This window comes from Schistocerca americana, chromosome 5, assembly GCF_021461395.2.
Source record: "Schistocerca americana isolate TAMUIC-IGC-003095 chromosome 5, iqSchAmer2.1, whole genome shotgun sequence".
NCBI classification, from domain to species: domain Eukaryota; kingdom Metazoa; phylum Arthropoda; class Insecta; order Orthoptera; family Acrididae; genus Schistocerca; species Schistocerca americana.
Genome location: NC_060123.1, coordinates 298,349,560 through 298,366,115, shown reverse-complemented (window position 1 = coordinate 298,366,115; position 16,556 = coordinate 298,349,560). Strand labels below are relative to the sequence as shown.

The window sequence follows — 16,556 nt, the reverse complement described above, 5'->3', positions numbered from 1 at the left end:
TAACACAGTGTTCAAACGTTTAACTCAACGTAATCGTGATTCGTACTTGTGGACTTCGGACAAAAAATAGAACAAACTTTGACACTCCGCCATAATAAGCTAGCTTCTCTAAACATCGTTCTTCAAAGCGATCGCACAGGGAGCTCAAAGAAGAAATCACACGTATGGAAAGAGTTCAGACATTAAATTATGAGTATGCAAGTTCACATCTCGCAATAATCCTTTTAGTTGTCTCTTACTTATAAGCTGGCAGGAGGTATGAGGCAAGCATATTCTGACCAGTGGAATCATTCAGTTCGTACGTCACATCCAAGACTTTATTAACACGGTCCCTTCTAGTTTCATAGGTCACTTACAACCGACATTTCGTCTTTCAGGTCAGCCGTAATTGTTTCTGGATAAAACAGGAGGTTTTGTAGTCGGAATAACACTGCAGTTTGCTCTGTGGCGAGCATGAAATTCCGATCTTCTTTCAACTCACTGTAATTCAGAGTTCAAAATAAGGAATATGGGTAATGAATGTGTAACTTACATCACCACACGTTACAAATCAATGTGATTTTAAATATCTTTTGGAAGTCATCGTAGTCATCATCTTGAACAATTTCCAACCTTGGACCAGGTCTGCTGAAAACCGAAGCCTCTACACGGACTTCTGCATGGCCAATTTTTTTCTCGATCTGCACTCTGTTTTGGTTGTTTCCCTTCCCCTGTACTTTTCTCTGCAATACTTCCAGCCTTCTGCCCCTCGGTCTTGTTCCTTAAACATTGTCTCTCCTTCCGTTCATCTGAAGTGTCCATATCGCTTCCAGCTTGATCTTCCTTTTTGTCTCACAGATGCTCCTGTTCTCGTGTCTCTCTCCCACTCTTTCATTTCTCCACATGCCTAATACTGGCATCACAGTTCAGCTACTAGAGATCTTCAAACCACAGGTCCGTATTCCGTTTTCATTTCCTCTCTTCTCTCTCCATGTTTCTGCAGCATAATTTAAAATGAATACACAATAGGATTTGATGTGACTCTCTTTTAATGTTGGAATCTTATTTCTTGCAAATAAGGCTCCTTATACTTTTGTACAAGTCACCCACTTTTTTACCTCTCTTCTCTTTCCCCGAACTTCCTGGATCATACTTCCTAAATACCTGAAACTCTCTACAAAAAGTTTCCTCACGGCACAGAAATTCGGTATGAAGTCCGTTCTTGTTTCGTGTGATTACCGTTTCGGGTCTTCTTTGACATGCAGCTATTTTTATAACGTGCAACCATTTCTTGCCATGCATCAAATTGTTCTTGGAATTCAGTCAGCGACAAACACCATCGTCTTCATTTTTCCCAGCTTTTCTGCCAGATTCTGAGCTATGGTTTCCATGGCTACAAAAACAGAACTGGTAAGAGGGCAGTTGGTCATCATAGTCTAGCTTCCATTTCATTCCTACGTTAAATTATAAAACTGAAAATAACACGTAAATGATGATGATCTCTAGGTATATTTAAAATCAAAAACGGTTATTTTGGGGACAGCCGTGTAGAACGACAGTAATGCGTTATCACAAAGAGCACAGACAATAGGACCTTAACAAATTCGATACAAAACCTAAGTGGACCTAGTTTGTTATTCTAAGCTCCTTATCCCTTCGACATTAATTAGTGAATGGTGACAAACATAAAATTATGTTCCTTAGGAAATATCTAAGGAGTAATAACACAAGAAAACTTAAAACTGGGCTCCAAACAGAACCATGGTGTGAAAGAAGAATCAGCATCTCTTAACGCACTAAAAAATACCAAAAAACCTTCGTTTTTAACATGGAAATGACCCGTCATTTGAAACATATGTTTTGATTTTTAACACCATATACCCTATGATTACAATTTACCCACGTTTCCTACTAGACCTATGCCAAATTCAAAGTTCCTAACTGAATTTTTCCTTTTCTGAATACACTGTGCCCTAATATCCTACTTTTTTAGCCTTATCTATATTGAATGAGTGTCCAGCGTTTTCTATGTGTGTTGCTGTTGCTGATTTTGTGAATTGATTATGTGTGCAATAGTTGACGTGTTCACTGTATCCAGTATGAAAGTTGCACATATAAGCAATTCACAAAATCAGCCATAGCAACACACATAGAAAACAATGGACACGCATTCAAAAACATAATATAAGATCTTAAGATACTCTAGCACTTCCAGAAATTGTATAAAATGGATTTCATCGAGGAGCTGGAAATTTTTCTGCATTACAAAACACAAGAGGGAAAGAATTCTTCGTGACAAAATAGATAGAGACTTAGGAAATTCTTTTAAAAGTTTCTCCTGTACATAACGGGCGACCAGAATGTATCCATTTGAGAACGTTGCTGCAGCACACATGCGACGTAGAGCGACTCTGGTGCACGTATATAAGAGCCGACACGTAGGCGAGGGATTAGTGTGGCTTTCGTGTCTTTCCGACGTGCGTGCGGTAAATGTGGCAACGTGAACTACGGCGACGTTATTACCAAATGCGTCCAAAACTATACGAACGTATCGTCATTCTTATCTTGGCTTCCTAAGGACAAACACCAGTAGGTATCCATCCCAGATTGAACAATGTGTATAGGGCAACAAGTCAGTCGAAAACCACTGTCTTGGAATGCTGTGCCGAGTTCTCTGCTGGTCGCGGTCCGACTCTAGGCGCCAGTCTGCCTGGGAGACCAGCCTCACCCATTACGCGGAAACCTTGCGACGCAACACAACAGGCCAGCAGCGGAACGCGTACTCAACAGCCGGAGATCGTTCCCTCTGGCGAGATACCGTCATGTTCTCTGCGCCGTCCACTGATGTCTGTGTACAAGACTCAATAAAGAAATCATTGTAACAACCATCGGTCTTTCTTCAGCCACATAACATCTTCCCTCAGCAGAGAATCCTAGCCCACACAGAGCTATCAGACCCGTCCTATTATATCTGGAAGAACTTACAAGAGCGACGCTAATCATTTTACACATACAGGAGCGGCACTGTGCCAGGAACAGCATCAAAGACTTGCTGCTAGTGGTTGCCTTTTTTTTTTACTAAGTACCTTACTGTTTCCTCAGTAAGATTTCAGACGAATGGAGACTTGTTGACATCACGGGCATTCACGAAATACTTGACGCAATCTCCAAGTTTGTCATATTTCGCCGAGTAGACTTATGTGTATACTGAAACGCCCCTTTGAAAAATTTTGAATGACAGTGCTGGCAAAACTCTTAAGTTACTTGATTTTCAAACAGCTGAGCAAAACTCAACGTATTCAAACATTTTTCTCTTTACTTATTCTGATCATCACTAAACTGACACACTATATTTTTAGCGCAACGCAATCTGACTTTCAACAATCCCTACAAAAGAATGGTCCTGATTAACAATAACCTATACCTTTCACGAATCACTTACCTCACAAAAATCTTGGTTACTCGAACTACTGCAATATAGTGAGCGCCAATACTGTCACCTGAATAAAAGATTCTAACTACTGAAGGCACTAACTACTAATGCGCGTAGTCAGCAAATGAAAGATTCTGACAGAGAACAAACAATCTATTTACCTTAATAGCGTTCCAGGTCGTCCGCTCAAAACTCTGGCATCTCTCTCCCCACATCCACCACTGCTGGAGGCTCACCTCCAACTGCCCAACGCTACGCGCTGTTCACATCCAACTGCCCGACACTACACTAGCGAATATTCCAACAATGAGTCCAACCAGACACAGACTGCACACAGTGCAGTCAGCGATTTTTATTTAGAGCACTACGTGGCGTTACCAACATAAAAAACTAAACAGTCTGTAACACCGTAGCTCTAATGCTTCACTGATTTATTTTGTCTTTTATTTTATTTAATGTTACATCGTTGAGCTTCTGTAAATGTGTTTGATTGAATAGATACCATGAGAGTGTTTATTTTTTTCTCTGTTAGAAACTTGATGTCTTTTAGAATGTGGGAAGTTTGACCTATGTAATATGTACGATATGAGCAAATGAAATGTTTGTCTTTCTCACTTAATGTCTTTGGTTATCTTTAAAATTAAATAATTTTATTTAAATAATTTTGTGTAGAACTACCAATATATACAAACGTTCTGTTTTAATTAAAATGATTGTTTGCTGTTATGTAAACTGCTGACCTCCAATTAGGATTCTTAGTGATTCTGTATGGAAAAGCTAGTGTGGTTCCCCTCGGCAACGGAACTTAGTAGCGCGCGCAAGTTGTGGTTGGCCTAGGCAGAACAGATGGAATTGAGAGTCAGTTGGGGACAAGCTACCAAACTGTGCACTGCCCATGTTCAAGTTGTATATTGTGCTGGTTCCGAGAGAGGCTTTTCCTGCCGCTTTCCAATGCCTCGGATGGATGGATAAATAGCTGGAACTATTCTGGAATTGGTATCTATCATCGCCACCAAGAAATGACAGAGTCCAGCAATTCTACCTGCAATTTCACCTACCAACATGCAATCGCCACCACATTGCGCAATTACTATAATGGAGCACTATAGTAATGCACAGTGAAGGATCAGCTCATTGAATGTTTTAGTGTGCACAAATATAAGGTAACTTCTAACTGAATTCATGTACCTACCTCGCTTTTTCCCTATCACAACACCTCTCAGATGAACTATGATTACCGAGTGTCCTAGTTTGTGAAGAAAATGAAAGCCTCAAAGCCAAATAGTTAATTAAATAATGTTGTTTGATCTTTGGTAAGAAGGGAGTATTCAGATTTACTGTGGATTTAGTGAAATTGTGGGAGGTAGTAAATGTAGTTTTGTGAAAGCCTGCCAGTGATGGAAACAGTGCAATTTAAAGTTTTGTGGAGTTTCAAAGTCACCTATTTAATCATTTACTTGAAAGTAGAAGACTGTGGTAATAAAGACAATTTGCCGTTTCTTTTAAAGATTAAAAGTTCTTAAAACTGAGGCTTATAAAGTTTTGCTTAGTTAATGATCATAGTGCTGCCTGCAGTAAATTTTAAAAGGTGAGTCAGTTTCTTGCAAATTTGTCAACATTGTGTCTCACTGTAGTAAAAGTGGAAAACTGCAACAGTGGAAAGTTATATACTCATGCTTGCTAAGTACTTGTTTCTTTTGGGTAATGAAAGTGCATATTAATAGTGTAATAGGATCCACAGGTTATCCTTTGTGCTTATGATAAATAACAATTAAATAGAAAGACCACTATTTATGAAAACAATAATTGCTTTATTCAAAAGACAGTGAGAAGTAACATGTTAGTGAATTCCATTTAACTTTCATTCTAAATAGAATAGTATTTAGTTGAGAGATACTTAACCTGTGACCAGTTCATAATTATGCAGTGAACTACGTTTATACTTTTATGTCAGCTAGGAAAATGTTTGAACAATAATACTGAATCTATGTCCAATTAATGATTCTGCAGTGAATATTAATAGTAATGTTATAAAGACTATTCAGTTTGAATAAGCACCGAAAGTAATAGTGTGTTTCGTTATCTGTTATATTTTTGCAAATAGTTTGTGCTGCTCTAGCTGTTAGTTCCAACCTTAACGTTAACATATGCAGGTGTTAGAGTTCATTGCACTCGTGTGTGGGCCGGCCGCGGTGGCCAAGCGGTTCTAGGCGCTGCAGTTCGGAACCGTGCGACTGCTACGGTCGCAGGTTCGAATCCTTCCTCGGGCATGGATGTGTGTGATGTCCTTAGGTTAGTTATGTTTAAGTAGTTCTAAGTTCTAGGGGACTGATGACCTCAGATGTTAAGTCCCATAGTGCTCAGAGCCATTTGAACCATTTTTGAACTCGCGTGTGACAAAATATAGGTTGTGTTTGTCCGTTGAAGTTACTCATACCTATTTTCTTAAACAAGAATGTTAATCATTCTCTTGCCTAATTAGGCTGGCGACCGTTTTCTTTATTCTTTAAACAGCGTAGATAGGCAAAAATATTGTTTGTTACTGTTCAAATATTTACGTAATTCTGACTTTTATTTTCGATAAGCCACCTCCGTTACGTACAACACGGTCAACATAACAAAATTCCTCTCAGAGGGTAACACTGCTCTGTTGCGTTATACCATAATTGCTTTAGCAAGATAGTTTTATTTCACAACCTGCATCCAACTTTAAGGTTATGGTATAGCAGTAGCAGACGGTAATGTAATAAATCTACTTACAAAATGCGGGAAGCGTTTGCCTCATCATCTGCGGACCGTATAGCTTCATGTAACAAATATGTTTCATACATTCGTAATGAAGTTTCGATTCTTTCGATACTCTCCAATCCTTCCTGATATTGTCAATACAGTCAGTTCTTTTCTCGATACCTTTCGACTTATTCGATACCTGTCATATTCTTTTCAATACTTTCGATACTTTTTGATACTTTCATAAGTGTAAGATACTTTTCAACACTTTTAACTATTTTTCTATGCTTCCCATAATACGTTTTATAGTGATAATAATTGGTTTTAACGAAACATTAACTGCTTTGATAGCAATGACTAGTGGTTTCGTAGAAACATTAACACGTCTTCAGCCTGGAATCTCATTGACTGGATTAGGATTGTTTTCAATGATGAGTTCCACTTCGAACTGAGCCCCGATGACCAGCGAAGAGATGTCTTGAGACGCCCCACACAGTGGTTGGATACGAACCCAACTGTCGCCCGCCATACGACCCGACAACAAGGTGTGATGGTCTAGTGTGCCATTTCTTTTCATTGCAGGCACCCTATGGTAATCAACCGTGGCACACATGCAGCACAGTGGTACATGGACAATATACGACGCTCCGTTTGGTAGCACTTCATGCCAAGCCATCCCGGGCTTACACTTCAGCAAGATAATTCCCGCCTGCACAAGGCGAGAATTTCTACTGCTTGTCTTCTCACTTGCCAAACCCCACCTTAGCCAACAAATCCGCCGGATATCTCCCCACTTCAGAACGTTTGGAACATTATGGACAGTACTTTCCAATCAACTCGGGTTTTCGTGATCTAACGCGCCAATTGGACAGAATTTGGCACGACATGCCTCAGGAGGACATCCAAAAACTTTGTCAATCAATGCCAAGCCGAGTAACTGCTTGCACATATTTAAGAAATTAACACGAAAGGAATCCAACAGAGACCTTTCACATGATGTGAACCAAATTGCTCAATTTGTGAAGCTCTTTCTCTTGAAGAAATAATCCAATTTTTCTGATATTGTAATCATTTGTTTATGTGTACATGTACATCACATCTATCAATTTCTGTCCCATTCGAATAATTCCTTCGTGGTGTGGCGTTTTTTCCCCTTAAAATGTATATTAATAGTTAAGATGATCAACTATATAAGTGATCCAGTATAAGAGAATTTTCTGATCCATACATGTATTTTATATTTTTGTGAGGCAAAACATTACGACCACATGTTCAATAGCATGTTGCTTCACCTCTGGAACGGAATACGGCAACAACAGCGCCTGGAATGGATTCGAAAAGTTGTTGGTAGTTTTCCATAGGCGTGTGGCACCAGAAATCTATGAATGGATCACACAACTCGCTTAAATTAGGCGCCAGTGGTTCTTGGGACCGGAGCTGAAGCCCGATAGTCCACCAGCTGTAGCCCATCGTGTTCGGGTCAGCTTAGCAGCCAAAATATAACAATGTCAGTCCAAAACCACATTCGTCATTCCATTGTAGCGACGATTCTAGCCGCTGACACAGACAGTTGACCTGCTGACATACGCCATAGCCATCAGGAAAGACAACGGCTTAAGGTGATGCCAGCTATAATGTTCATGTAGCTAACAGCTGTCAAGGTGCCTTCGATTTACTAGCAGAGATGACATGGGAACGCAGATGAATTTTACCCGTAGCACAATACTGTCCCCTCCACCTTGTGTCTGCGGACAGTGCATGACTCGAGCAGCCATTCAGCTGGACGACCATCGTCCTGTTGGTGGCTGTGGCGTGTATACTACAGCGAGGTCATCATAGCACTCCATATTTAGGCCACAAGTGGCCCATCGGGACCATCCGACCGCCGTGTCATCCTCAGATGAGGATGCAGATAGGAGGGGTGTGTGGTCAGCACTCCGCTCTCCCAGTCGTTACGGTGGTTTTTTGACCGGAGCCGCTACTATTCGGTCGATTACCTCCTCAATTGGCATCACGCGGCTGAGTGCACCCCGAAAAAATGGCAACAGCGCATGGCGGCTCGGACGGTCACCCATCCAAGTGCCGGCCACGCCCGACAGCGCTTAACTTCGGTGCTCTGACGGGAACCGGTGTTTCCACTGTGGTAAGGCCGTTGCTGCGAGGTCATTATGACCCATACTAAACTGTTGGGAGACGAATGTGGCTTTTGAAAATACAGTGAAATCCAGACCTTTGGTCGCGCGGGGTAGCCGCGCAGCCTAGGCGTCTTGTCACGGTTCGAGCAAAAAAATGGTTCAAATGGCTCTGAGCACTATGGGACTTAACATCTGAGGTCATCAGTCCCCTAGAACTTAGAACTACTTAAACCTAACTAACCTAAGGACTTCACACACATCCATGCCCAAGGCAGGATTCGAAACTGCGACCATAGCAGTCGTGCGGTTCCGGGCTGAAGCGCCTAGAACCGCTCGGCCACCGCGGCCGGCACGGTTCGAGCAGCTCCCCCCCGTCGGAGGTTCGAGTCCTCCCTCGGGTATGGGTGTGTGTGTTGTCCTTAGCACAAGTTAGTTTCAGTTAGATTAAGTAGTGCGTAAGCCTAGGGAGCGATGACTTCAGCAGTTTGGTCCCGTAGCCCTTACCACAAATTTCCAATTTTTTCCAGACCTTTGTAGCTGCTTACAGGTGTCGATAAATATTACGGGGACAGTTGAAAATGTGTGCCCTGACGATGAGTCGAACCCGGGATCTCCTGCTTCCATGGCAGACGCTCTGTCCGACTGAGCCATCGAGGACACAGAGGACAGTGCAACTGCAGGCACGCACGCACTGCAGGCACGCTCCCCATGTCACCCACATTTCCAACTTATTGTCGACGCACTACATTTGTAGTGCCCCTACTTGTTTTGTGACAAGTATGCAGCGAATGGGAAAATGTCAAATGTAATCGTCAGCCATCCTGGGATACTCCCTCCCTCTCAGTCACACTTTCGCAGGGAACACAAAAGATTTATACCTCGAGGCAGTTTGTAATTAGAATATACAGACTGTAAGTAGACAACATCGAAAACAGGTAGCGGAAAATTGTGCCTATTTGAGCAGTTCGAATATAAAAGATAAAGCAACCTCCCTGGAAATACATGAAAACCTTCCACCTAAGATAAGATGAGAAGAGCAGACACCTCACAAAATCTTAAAAAACGGACCACCCGTATTCACCGCCCCCTAAAACAGAGGGCCCGTCAACTGGTAAGTTCGTTGCAGCCCCCATGCCTTGGTATAAAACGCGTTCAGTTAAATTGTAGTCCACCGATACACGATGAGCACCGCTTACTGGTGAGTTCTCCTACCAGAGAAGGAACTAATGCGTCAAAGGATAGTGCCCTATCCGGAGGCGTTTTAAAAGTACTTCCTTCCAGCAGCCCGAAGGAAGAACGCCACAGCCGTGTCGTTGGTTTCACCGGCTGTAGCTTGCTGTTCGTCAACCCTAACCGATCCCCCCACAGACGCATCACCCTCCTTATATGCAGCAAGGTAACTGCATGTACGAGCTGCATATTCAGAAATCGTATTGCGGCACGATTCCATCGATTCACTGTCTAAATCTCGGAGAATTCTCATCCACTGGAATCGTAATTGACAGTGTTGTTGGGTCAACATGGAAACCCGTAGAGGTCATCTGTTGCATAGCCTCATGTTTAACTATGAGCGCTGAATGGCTTGTTCCGACATAATTGTGCCTACACCAGCATTGTACTCTGTCGTCAGATCTACCACAGATCGCCTCCTATTCTGCTTTACACAGCAACAAGCCTCCGTCCTCCACATTTAGTTGTAAGGCGTGAACATCCAGCATTTTCCCTACTCGTTGCTGCACTGTCCCTCAAACACGTCCCATAGGTGCTCACAGTAGCAGGCGAAAAACCGAGCAACCTCGCCGTTCGCAAGATGTTCGTTTCCATGCGTTGGGCTATAACAATCTGCCCTTTGCCAAAGTCGTTTAAATCCATCAATTTCTCCACGTCCGGTCCGTACCATCATTGGAATGATTCCTTATTCGTCTCTGCCCCCTTTTTGAACAATGTTATAAAAAACTTAAGGGCGGAAGTAACTTTCACATGACGTGTCATTGCCAAGTAACATAGCTCGATGAAACTTGAACCATACGTGGAAAGAAGTGCTACAGTATGGAATAGAAGGTAAATAAAAGAAATACGCAATGACACGAACAGAAATTATACTTTTATTCAAAAATAATAATTACAATGAAGTCACCGCGATTTATAATGGTCCCCCGATTTCCTAAAAGGCGAAACATAGGCTGTATGATAAGGCGCACAGCAACTTATGCTCTGCAGTATGCTCCCATGTTGGTCACAAGGTTGATAAGGACTTCTTGTGGTTGGACGTTCCATTCCTCAACCTATCACTGTCGATAACTATCCTATCACAATGAAATCGGAGGAACGGAGGGGACAGTCCATTCACGGAATATCGTCCATCTGCGCTGTTGAGCGTGGTCGCGCTTTGTCATGCATAAAAATGAAGTCCCGGCCGAATGTACCACGGAAATGATGCATCTGTGAAAGGAGTACGGTGTCACAAAAATCTTGGCCGGTGAGTCAGATGACCAAAACCAATTGCAAAATGATTTAGACACGACAGATCTATGGTGAAAAAAGTAACAATTGACTCGAAATAATGAAAAGTGTGGTCATCCACATAAGTAGTCTACCAAAGCAACACATAAAATTTCAGTTTTACGATAAATCACACAAACCTAAAGACCGTAAACTCAACTACATAATTATGGTTTATTGTTACGAATAACTTAAATTGGAACGATCACGTAGATAATCTTGTGGTGAAATCAAAACCGAACACTGAAGTTCATTGGCAGAATACTAAGTAAATACAGCAATTCTACTAAAGAAACTTCTTACATTATGCTTCTGCTCACTCTTCTGGAGTATTGCTGTGCGGTGTGGGATTCGCATTACCGCGCGACCGCTACGGTCGCAGGTTCGAATCCTGCGTCGGGCATGGATGTGTGTGATATCCTTAGGTTATTTAGGTTTAAGTAGTTCTAAGTTCTAGGGGGCTGACGACCTCAGTGCTCAGAGCCATTTGAACCATTTTTTGGGATTCGCATTAGATAGGATCGACGGAGGACACCGGAAAATTTCAAAGAACGGCTATTCGCTTTGCATTGTCGCGAAATAGGGGAGAGAGCGTCATAGATACGATGTGGGAATTCGGGTGGCAATCATTAAAACAAAGGTGGTTTTCGTTCGGGAAGGTTCTACTCGCGAGACCTCGATCGACAATTTTTCCTCATAGTGTGAAAATATTTTGTTGGCGTGCACCTACGTAAGGAGAATGACCATCATAATAAAATAAGAGAAATCAGAGCTCGCACGTAAAGATTTAATTTTCGGTTTTCCCCGCACGCTGTTCAAGAGTGGAACGGTAGAGAAATAGCTTCAAGGTGGTTCCATGAACCCTCTACCAGGCACTTAATTGTGAGTTTGCAGAGTGATGGTATAGATGTTGACAAGATGTAAATATCTACTGTCTTCGAAGAAAATGGCTCTGAGCACTATGGGACTTAACATCTTAGGTCATCAGTCCCCTAGAACTTAGAACTACTTAAACCTAACTAACCTAAGGACATCACACACATCCATGCCCGAGGCAGGATTCGAACCTGCGACCGTAGCAGTCCCCCGGTTCCGGACTGTAGCGCCTAGAACCGCACGGCCACCGCGGCCGGCTGTCTTCGAAGATTTGTATATCATTATGTCCATGCAACATTATGCCTCCTCATACCATAACACTTGAAGCATAAAAAGAATCACGTTCGACAATGTTCCCTGGTACATTACGTACTCCTACCTGTCGTCATAAGAGGGTACGTCCAGAATCACTGCTCAGTCTGAATCTGCTCTCATCCGCGAGGAGCAAGAGACTCAACTCCTCGTTGCTCCCTTCCCTATGCTCTTGGCACCATCGTAAAAGCTCTCGCCGATGTGCGGGGTGTCAACGGAACACATTGTGTGGGTCGTCGGGCAAGGACACCACCCCACGCACTCCTATGACACTGTGGAACGTGAGATTACGCACCTTGCAGTCCTGTAAAATATGGGTGCAATTACACCCGCTGATTGACGCCGGTCCCGGCTTGCATGTTGCACAATGCAGCGGTCATCTGCTACTGTAGTTGACCGTGGCCGACCAGCTCCACTTGCCGGCCGGAGTGGCCAAGCGGTTCTAGGCGCTACAGTCTGGAACCGCGCGACCGCTACGGTCGCAGGTTCGAATCCTGCCTCGGGCATGGATGGGTGTGATTTCCTTAGGTTAGTTAGGTTTAAGTAGTTCTGAGCTCTAGGGGACTGATGACCTTAGCAGTTAAGTCCCATAGTGCTCACAGCCATTTGAACCATTTTGAACCAGCTCCACTTCTTCGGACAACAGTGCCTCTGGTTCGGAAATTTCCCCACGCACTTGAAACAGTGCTGTGAGCATTACCAAACTCCTGGGCTACACTTCTTCTTTTCTCCAGATTCCCAATAATTCTTACCCATGTGAAGTCATCCGGATGTTGTCTCCGGTTCATGGCGTAATGAAGACCATTAGCATAGTACATTGTAATTGTTCGCTGATTGATACACGATGTCTTTTCCGGTTCCTTTAACTGCCTTATGGTGGGCGCCAACGCCATTTGGCACTATAGTTGCACTGATCTCCCCCCCTGTGAGGTCCACATTTCTGTACATGTCTGGGGGACTTCTAGCAATTTACTGTTGTACTTTCATCCATTTCCACCAAGTAGTCAGTATGTTCCGTTGCTTCATCTGTCATGCCCTTAAGTTCTGCACAGCAGTGTATGTTCCTTGCCACGATAATCACCCGCAAGGCTTTCAGGCAGCGTTCTATCTCGTGAAGGGCAACGACCAAATAGCTTTGGCACAATCATGTATATGTCGCACAGTAATAATTATTTAATGAGCATTTCAGTAATAAATTTAACTTCATTGTCAGGTGATGCTCTCATCTTGTAACGCCATAGCTTAGGCACTACATACCTTTTGCTGATTCATTTTGCTTTCTCTTTTGTTCAACATTCCATCGTTGAGCTTCGGTAATTATTCTATGATTAATTCGGTATTGTATAAAGATGTTTACTTTTTTCTTTGTAAAAACTTTGTTGTTCCGGTTTAATGCTATGCAGTGTATTGTCTTTATAAGTTAAACACTTTGCCTCATTTGGAGGGAGACAAAACTTATTGTACGTATTTGGAATTTGGGTGAATAATTTTTTTGTAGAAATACCAATATGTGAAACTGATATGTTTTATTTAAAGTGACTGTTTGCTGTTATGTAAGTTGCTGTCGTCACTTAGGGTTTTTAGTTAATGTATAATGTAAAATCTGGTGTGGTTCCCCTTCGGAATGGAATTTAGTAGCTCTCGCAAAATGTGGCTGGCATGGATAGAAAACGTGGAAGGAAGAGTGAGTCGGAGACGGGCTACTGATCCGCCTACAGCTCATGTAACAACAGTGGATTGTGCTGGTGCCGAGAGAGGCTTTTTGTGCCAAAGCATCGGATGGATGTATTTGTAAGCTAGCTCTGTTTTGGAAATGGTATCTATCATCGCTTTATCATTATCAACTGCTGATACATCTGCCAGGACGTATTCGCCACCACATTGTGCAGTCACTGTAAAGGAATGGAGGAAATGTAGATATGTAAAGTGAAGGATCAGCTCATTGGCTGTTTTAGCGTGCTCAAATATATGGTAACTTATAACTGGATTTACGTACCTACCTTGATTTTTTCTTTATCACAACACCTCTTAGGTTCTTCTCCGTTTGAACTCTGATTACCGAGTGTCCATGTTGTGGAAAAATGGAAGTCTCAAAGCCAAACGATTAAGTAATGTTGTTTGATATTTGGTAAGAAAGGAGTAACAGATTTACTGTGGATTTGGTAAAATTGTGGGAGATTGTATATGTAGCTTTGTGAAAGCCTCCCAGTGATTCAACAGTCCAAGTTTGGGCATGGTACGTAGTCCGTAATAAACAAAACTTGATATTTAATAGCACACGCTACGTAAATGCAGCTACAGTGTTATAATCATTGTATATGTAGTGGTAGAAATGATTGCTAAGAACCTAATACACTACTGGCCATTAAAATTGCTACACCACGAAGATGACGTGCTACAGACGCGAATTTTAACAGACAGGAAGAAGATGCTGTGATATGCAAATGATTAGCTTTTCAGAGCATTCACACAAGGTTGGCGCCGGTGGCGACGCCTACAACGTGCTGACATGATGAAAGTTTCCAACCGATTTCTCATACACGAAGAGCAGTTGACCGACGTTGCCTGGTGAAACGTAGTTGTGATGTCTCGTATAAGGAGGAGAAAAGCGTACCATCACGTTTCCGACTCTGATAAAGATCGGATTGTAGCCTATCGCGATCGCGGTTTATCGTATCGCAATATTGCTGCTCGCGTTGGTCGAGATCCAATAACTGTTGGCAGAATATGGAATCGGTGCGTTCAGGAGGGTAATACGGAACGCCGTGCTAGATCCCAACGGCCTCGTAATACTAGCAGTCGAGATGACAGGCATCTTATCTGCATGGCTCTAACGGATCGTGCAGCCACGTCTCAATCCCTGAGTCAACAGATGGGGACGTTTGCAAGTGAACAACCTTTTGCACGAACAGTTCGACGACGTTTGCAGCAGCATGGACTATCAGCTCGGAGGCCATGGCTGCGGTTATCCTTGACGCTGCATCACAGACAGGAGCGCCTGCGATGGTGTACTCAACGACGAACCTGGATGCACGAATGTCAAAACGTCATTTTTTCGGATGAATCCAGGTTCCGTTTACAGCACCATGATGGTCGCATCCGTGTTTGGCGACATCGCGGTAAACGCACATTGGAAGCGTGTATTCGTTATCGTCATACTGGCGTATCACCCGGCGTGATAGTATGGGGTGCCATTGGTTACACCTCTCGATCACCTCTTTTTCGCATTGACGGCACTATGAACAGTGGACGTTACATTTCAGATGTGTTACGACCCGTGGGTCTACCCTTCATTCGATCCCTGCGAAACCCTACATTTCAGCAGGATAATGCACGACCGCATGTTGCAGGTCCTGTACGGGCCTTTGTGGATACAGAAAATGTTCGACTGCTGCCCTGGCCAGCACATTCTCCAGATCTCTCGCCAATTGAAGACGTCTGGTCAATGGTGGCCGAGCAACTGACTCGCCACAATACGCCAGTCACTACTCTTGATGAACTGTGGTATCGTGTTGAAGCTGCATTGGCAGCTGTACACGCCATCCAAGCTCTGTTTGACAAACTGCCCAGGCGTATCAGTGCCGTTATTACGGCCATAGGTGGTTTTCTGGATACTGATTTCTCAGGATCTATGCACCCAAATTGCGTGAAAATGTAATCACATGTCAATTCTAATATAATATGTAAGTCAAATGAATACCCGTTTATCATCCGCATTTCTTCTTGGTGTAGCAATTTTAATGGCCAGTAGTGTATTATTAATTGAATTTTTCCAGCACCATTTCCCACGTAGCAACCCTCCAACTTTCGCACCGCTTGTATGTACCATATAAATGACATGTGTAATGTCCTTGTAAAAGTGCTCCACGGACGAATAAAAGTACTATTGCTGCTGCTGCTGCTGCCAGCACCATCAATACTACTACTACTACTACTACTACTACTACTACTACGTGATCAGGCCCAGTGGACTGCCGCATGTACAAGTTTCCTCCTCTACTGTATTCTGTCCATTGCTGCTATCCGACATTCGTCCACATCTATTGACAGTTCCTGCTATGTTGGGCTGCTGGCGTAGTTCTTCAAGCTCTTGGTTGTATCTGATCCTCCATTCCCCTGTATCTGCATCCAGAACCGGACCGAAGATCTTCCGAAGCACTTTTCTCTCAAAAACAAGGAGCTCATGGAAGTCCTGTTTCCGGTTACTCCATGTGTCACAGCCACCATATAGAACAACAGGGATTTGTACAGTCGAATCTTGAACTGTCTGGAGAGAGATTTGGACCGAAGCACCATCAATAATAATAGTAATAATAATGCCACCACGCCAGGAACGCTGCAGTAGACACACACGGCTCAAGTAGCAAACTGCGAGAAGGAGACGGCTCATGTGGGAGGGACTCTGGACGGTCCGCGGCCATCGGGCAGGGGCAGCGGCAGCGGCCCTCCACGGCGCCATGTGGACTGCCTCGCAGCTGAGTGCTCCGGACAGCCCCGCCGCCGCCTCTGCGCTAATCACGTTTCCGCATTAATTCGATTCCCGTAATCACGTTCCGGGCTTATTGCAGCAACGGATACGCCCTGGCTCC

The 16,556-nt window shown here is 43.4% G+C and overlaps 1 pseudogene; it reads right to left on the bottom strand.

The window, feature by feature from the left end:
- Positions 1-8,181: 8,181 nt before the first annotated feature.
- Positions 8,182-8,299, bottom strand: LOC124616937 (annotated as a pseudogene).
- Between the last annotated feature and the right edge of the window lie 8,257 nt (positions 8,300-16,556).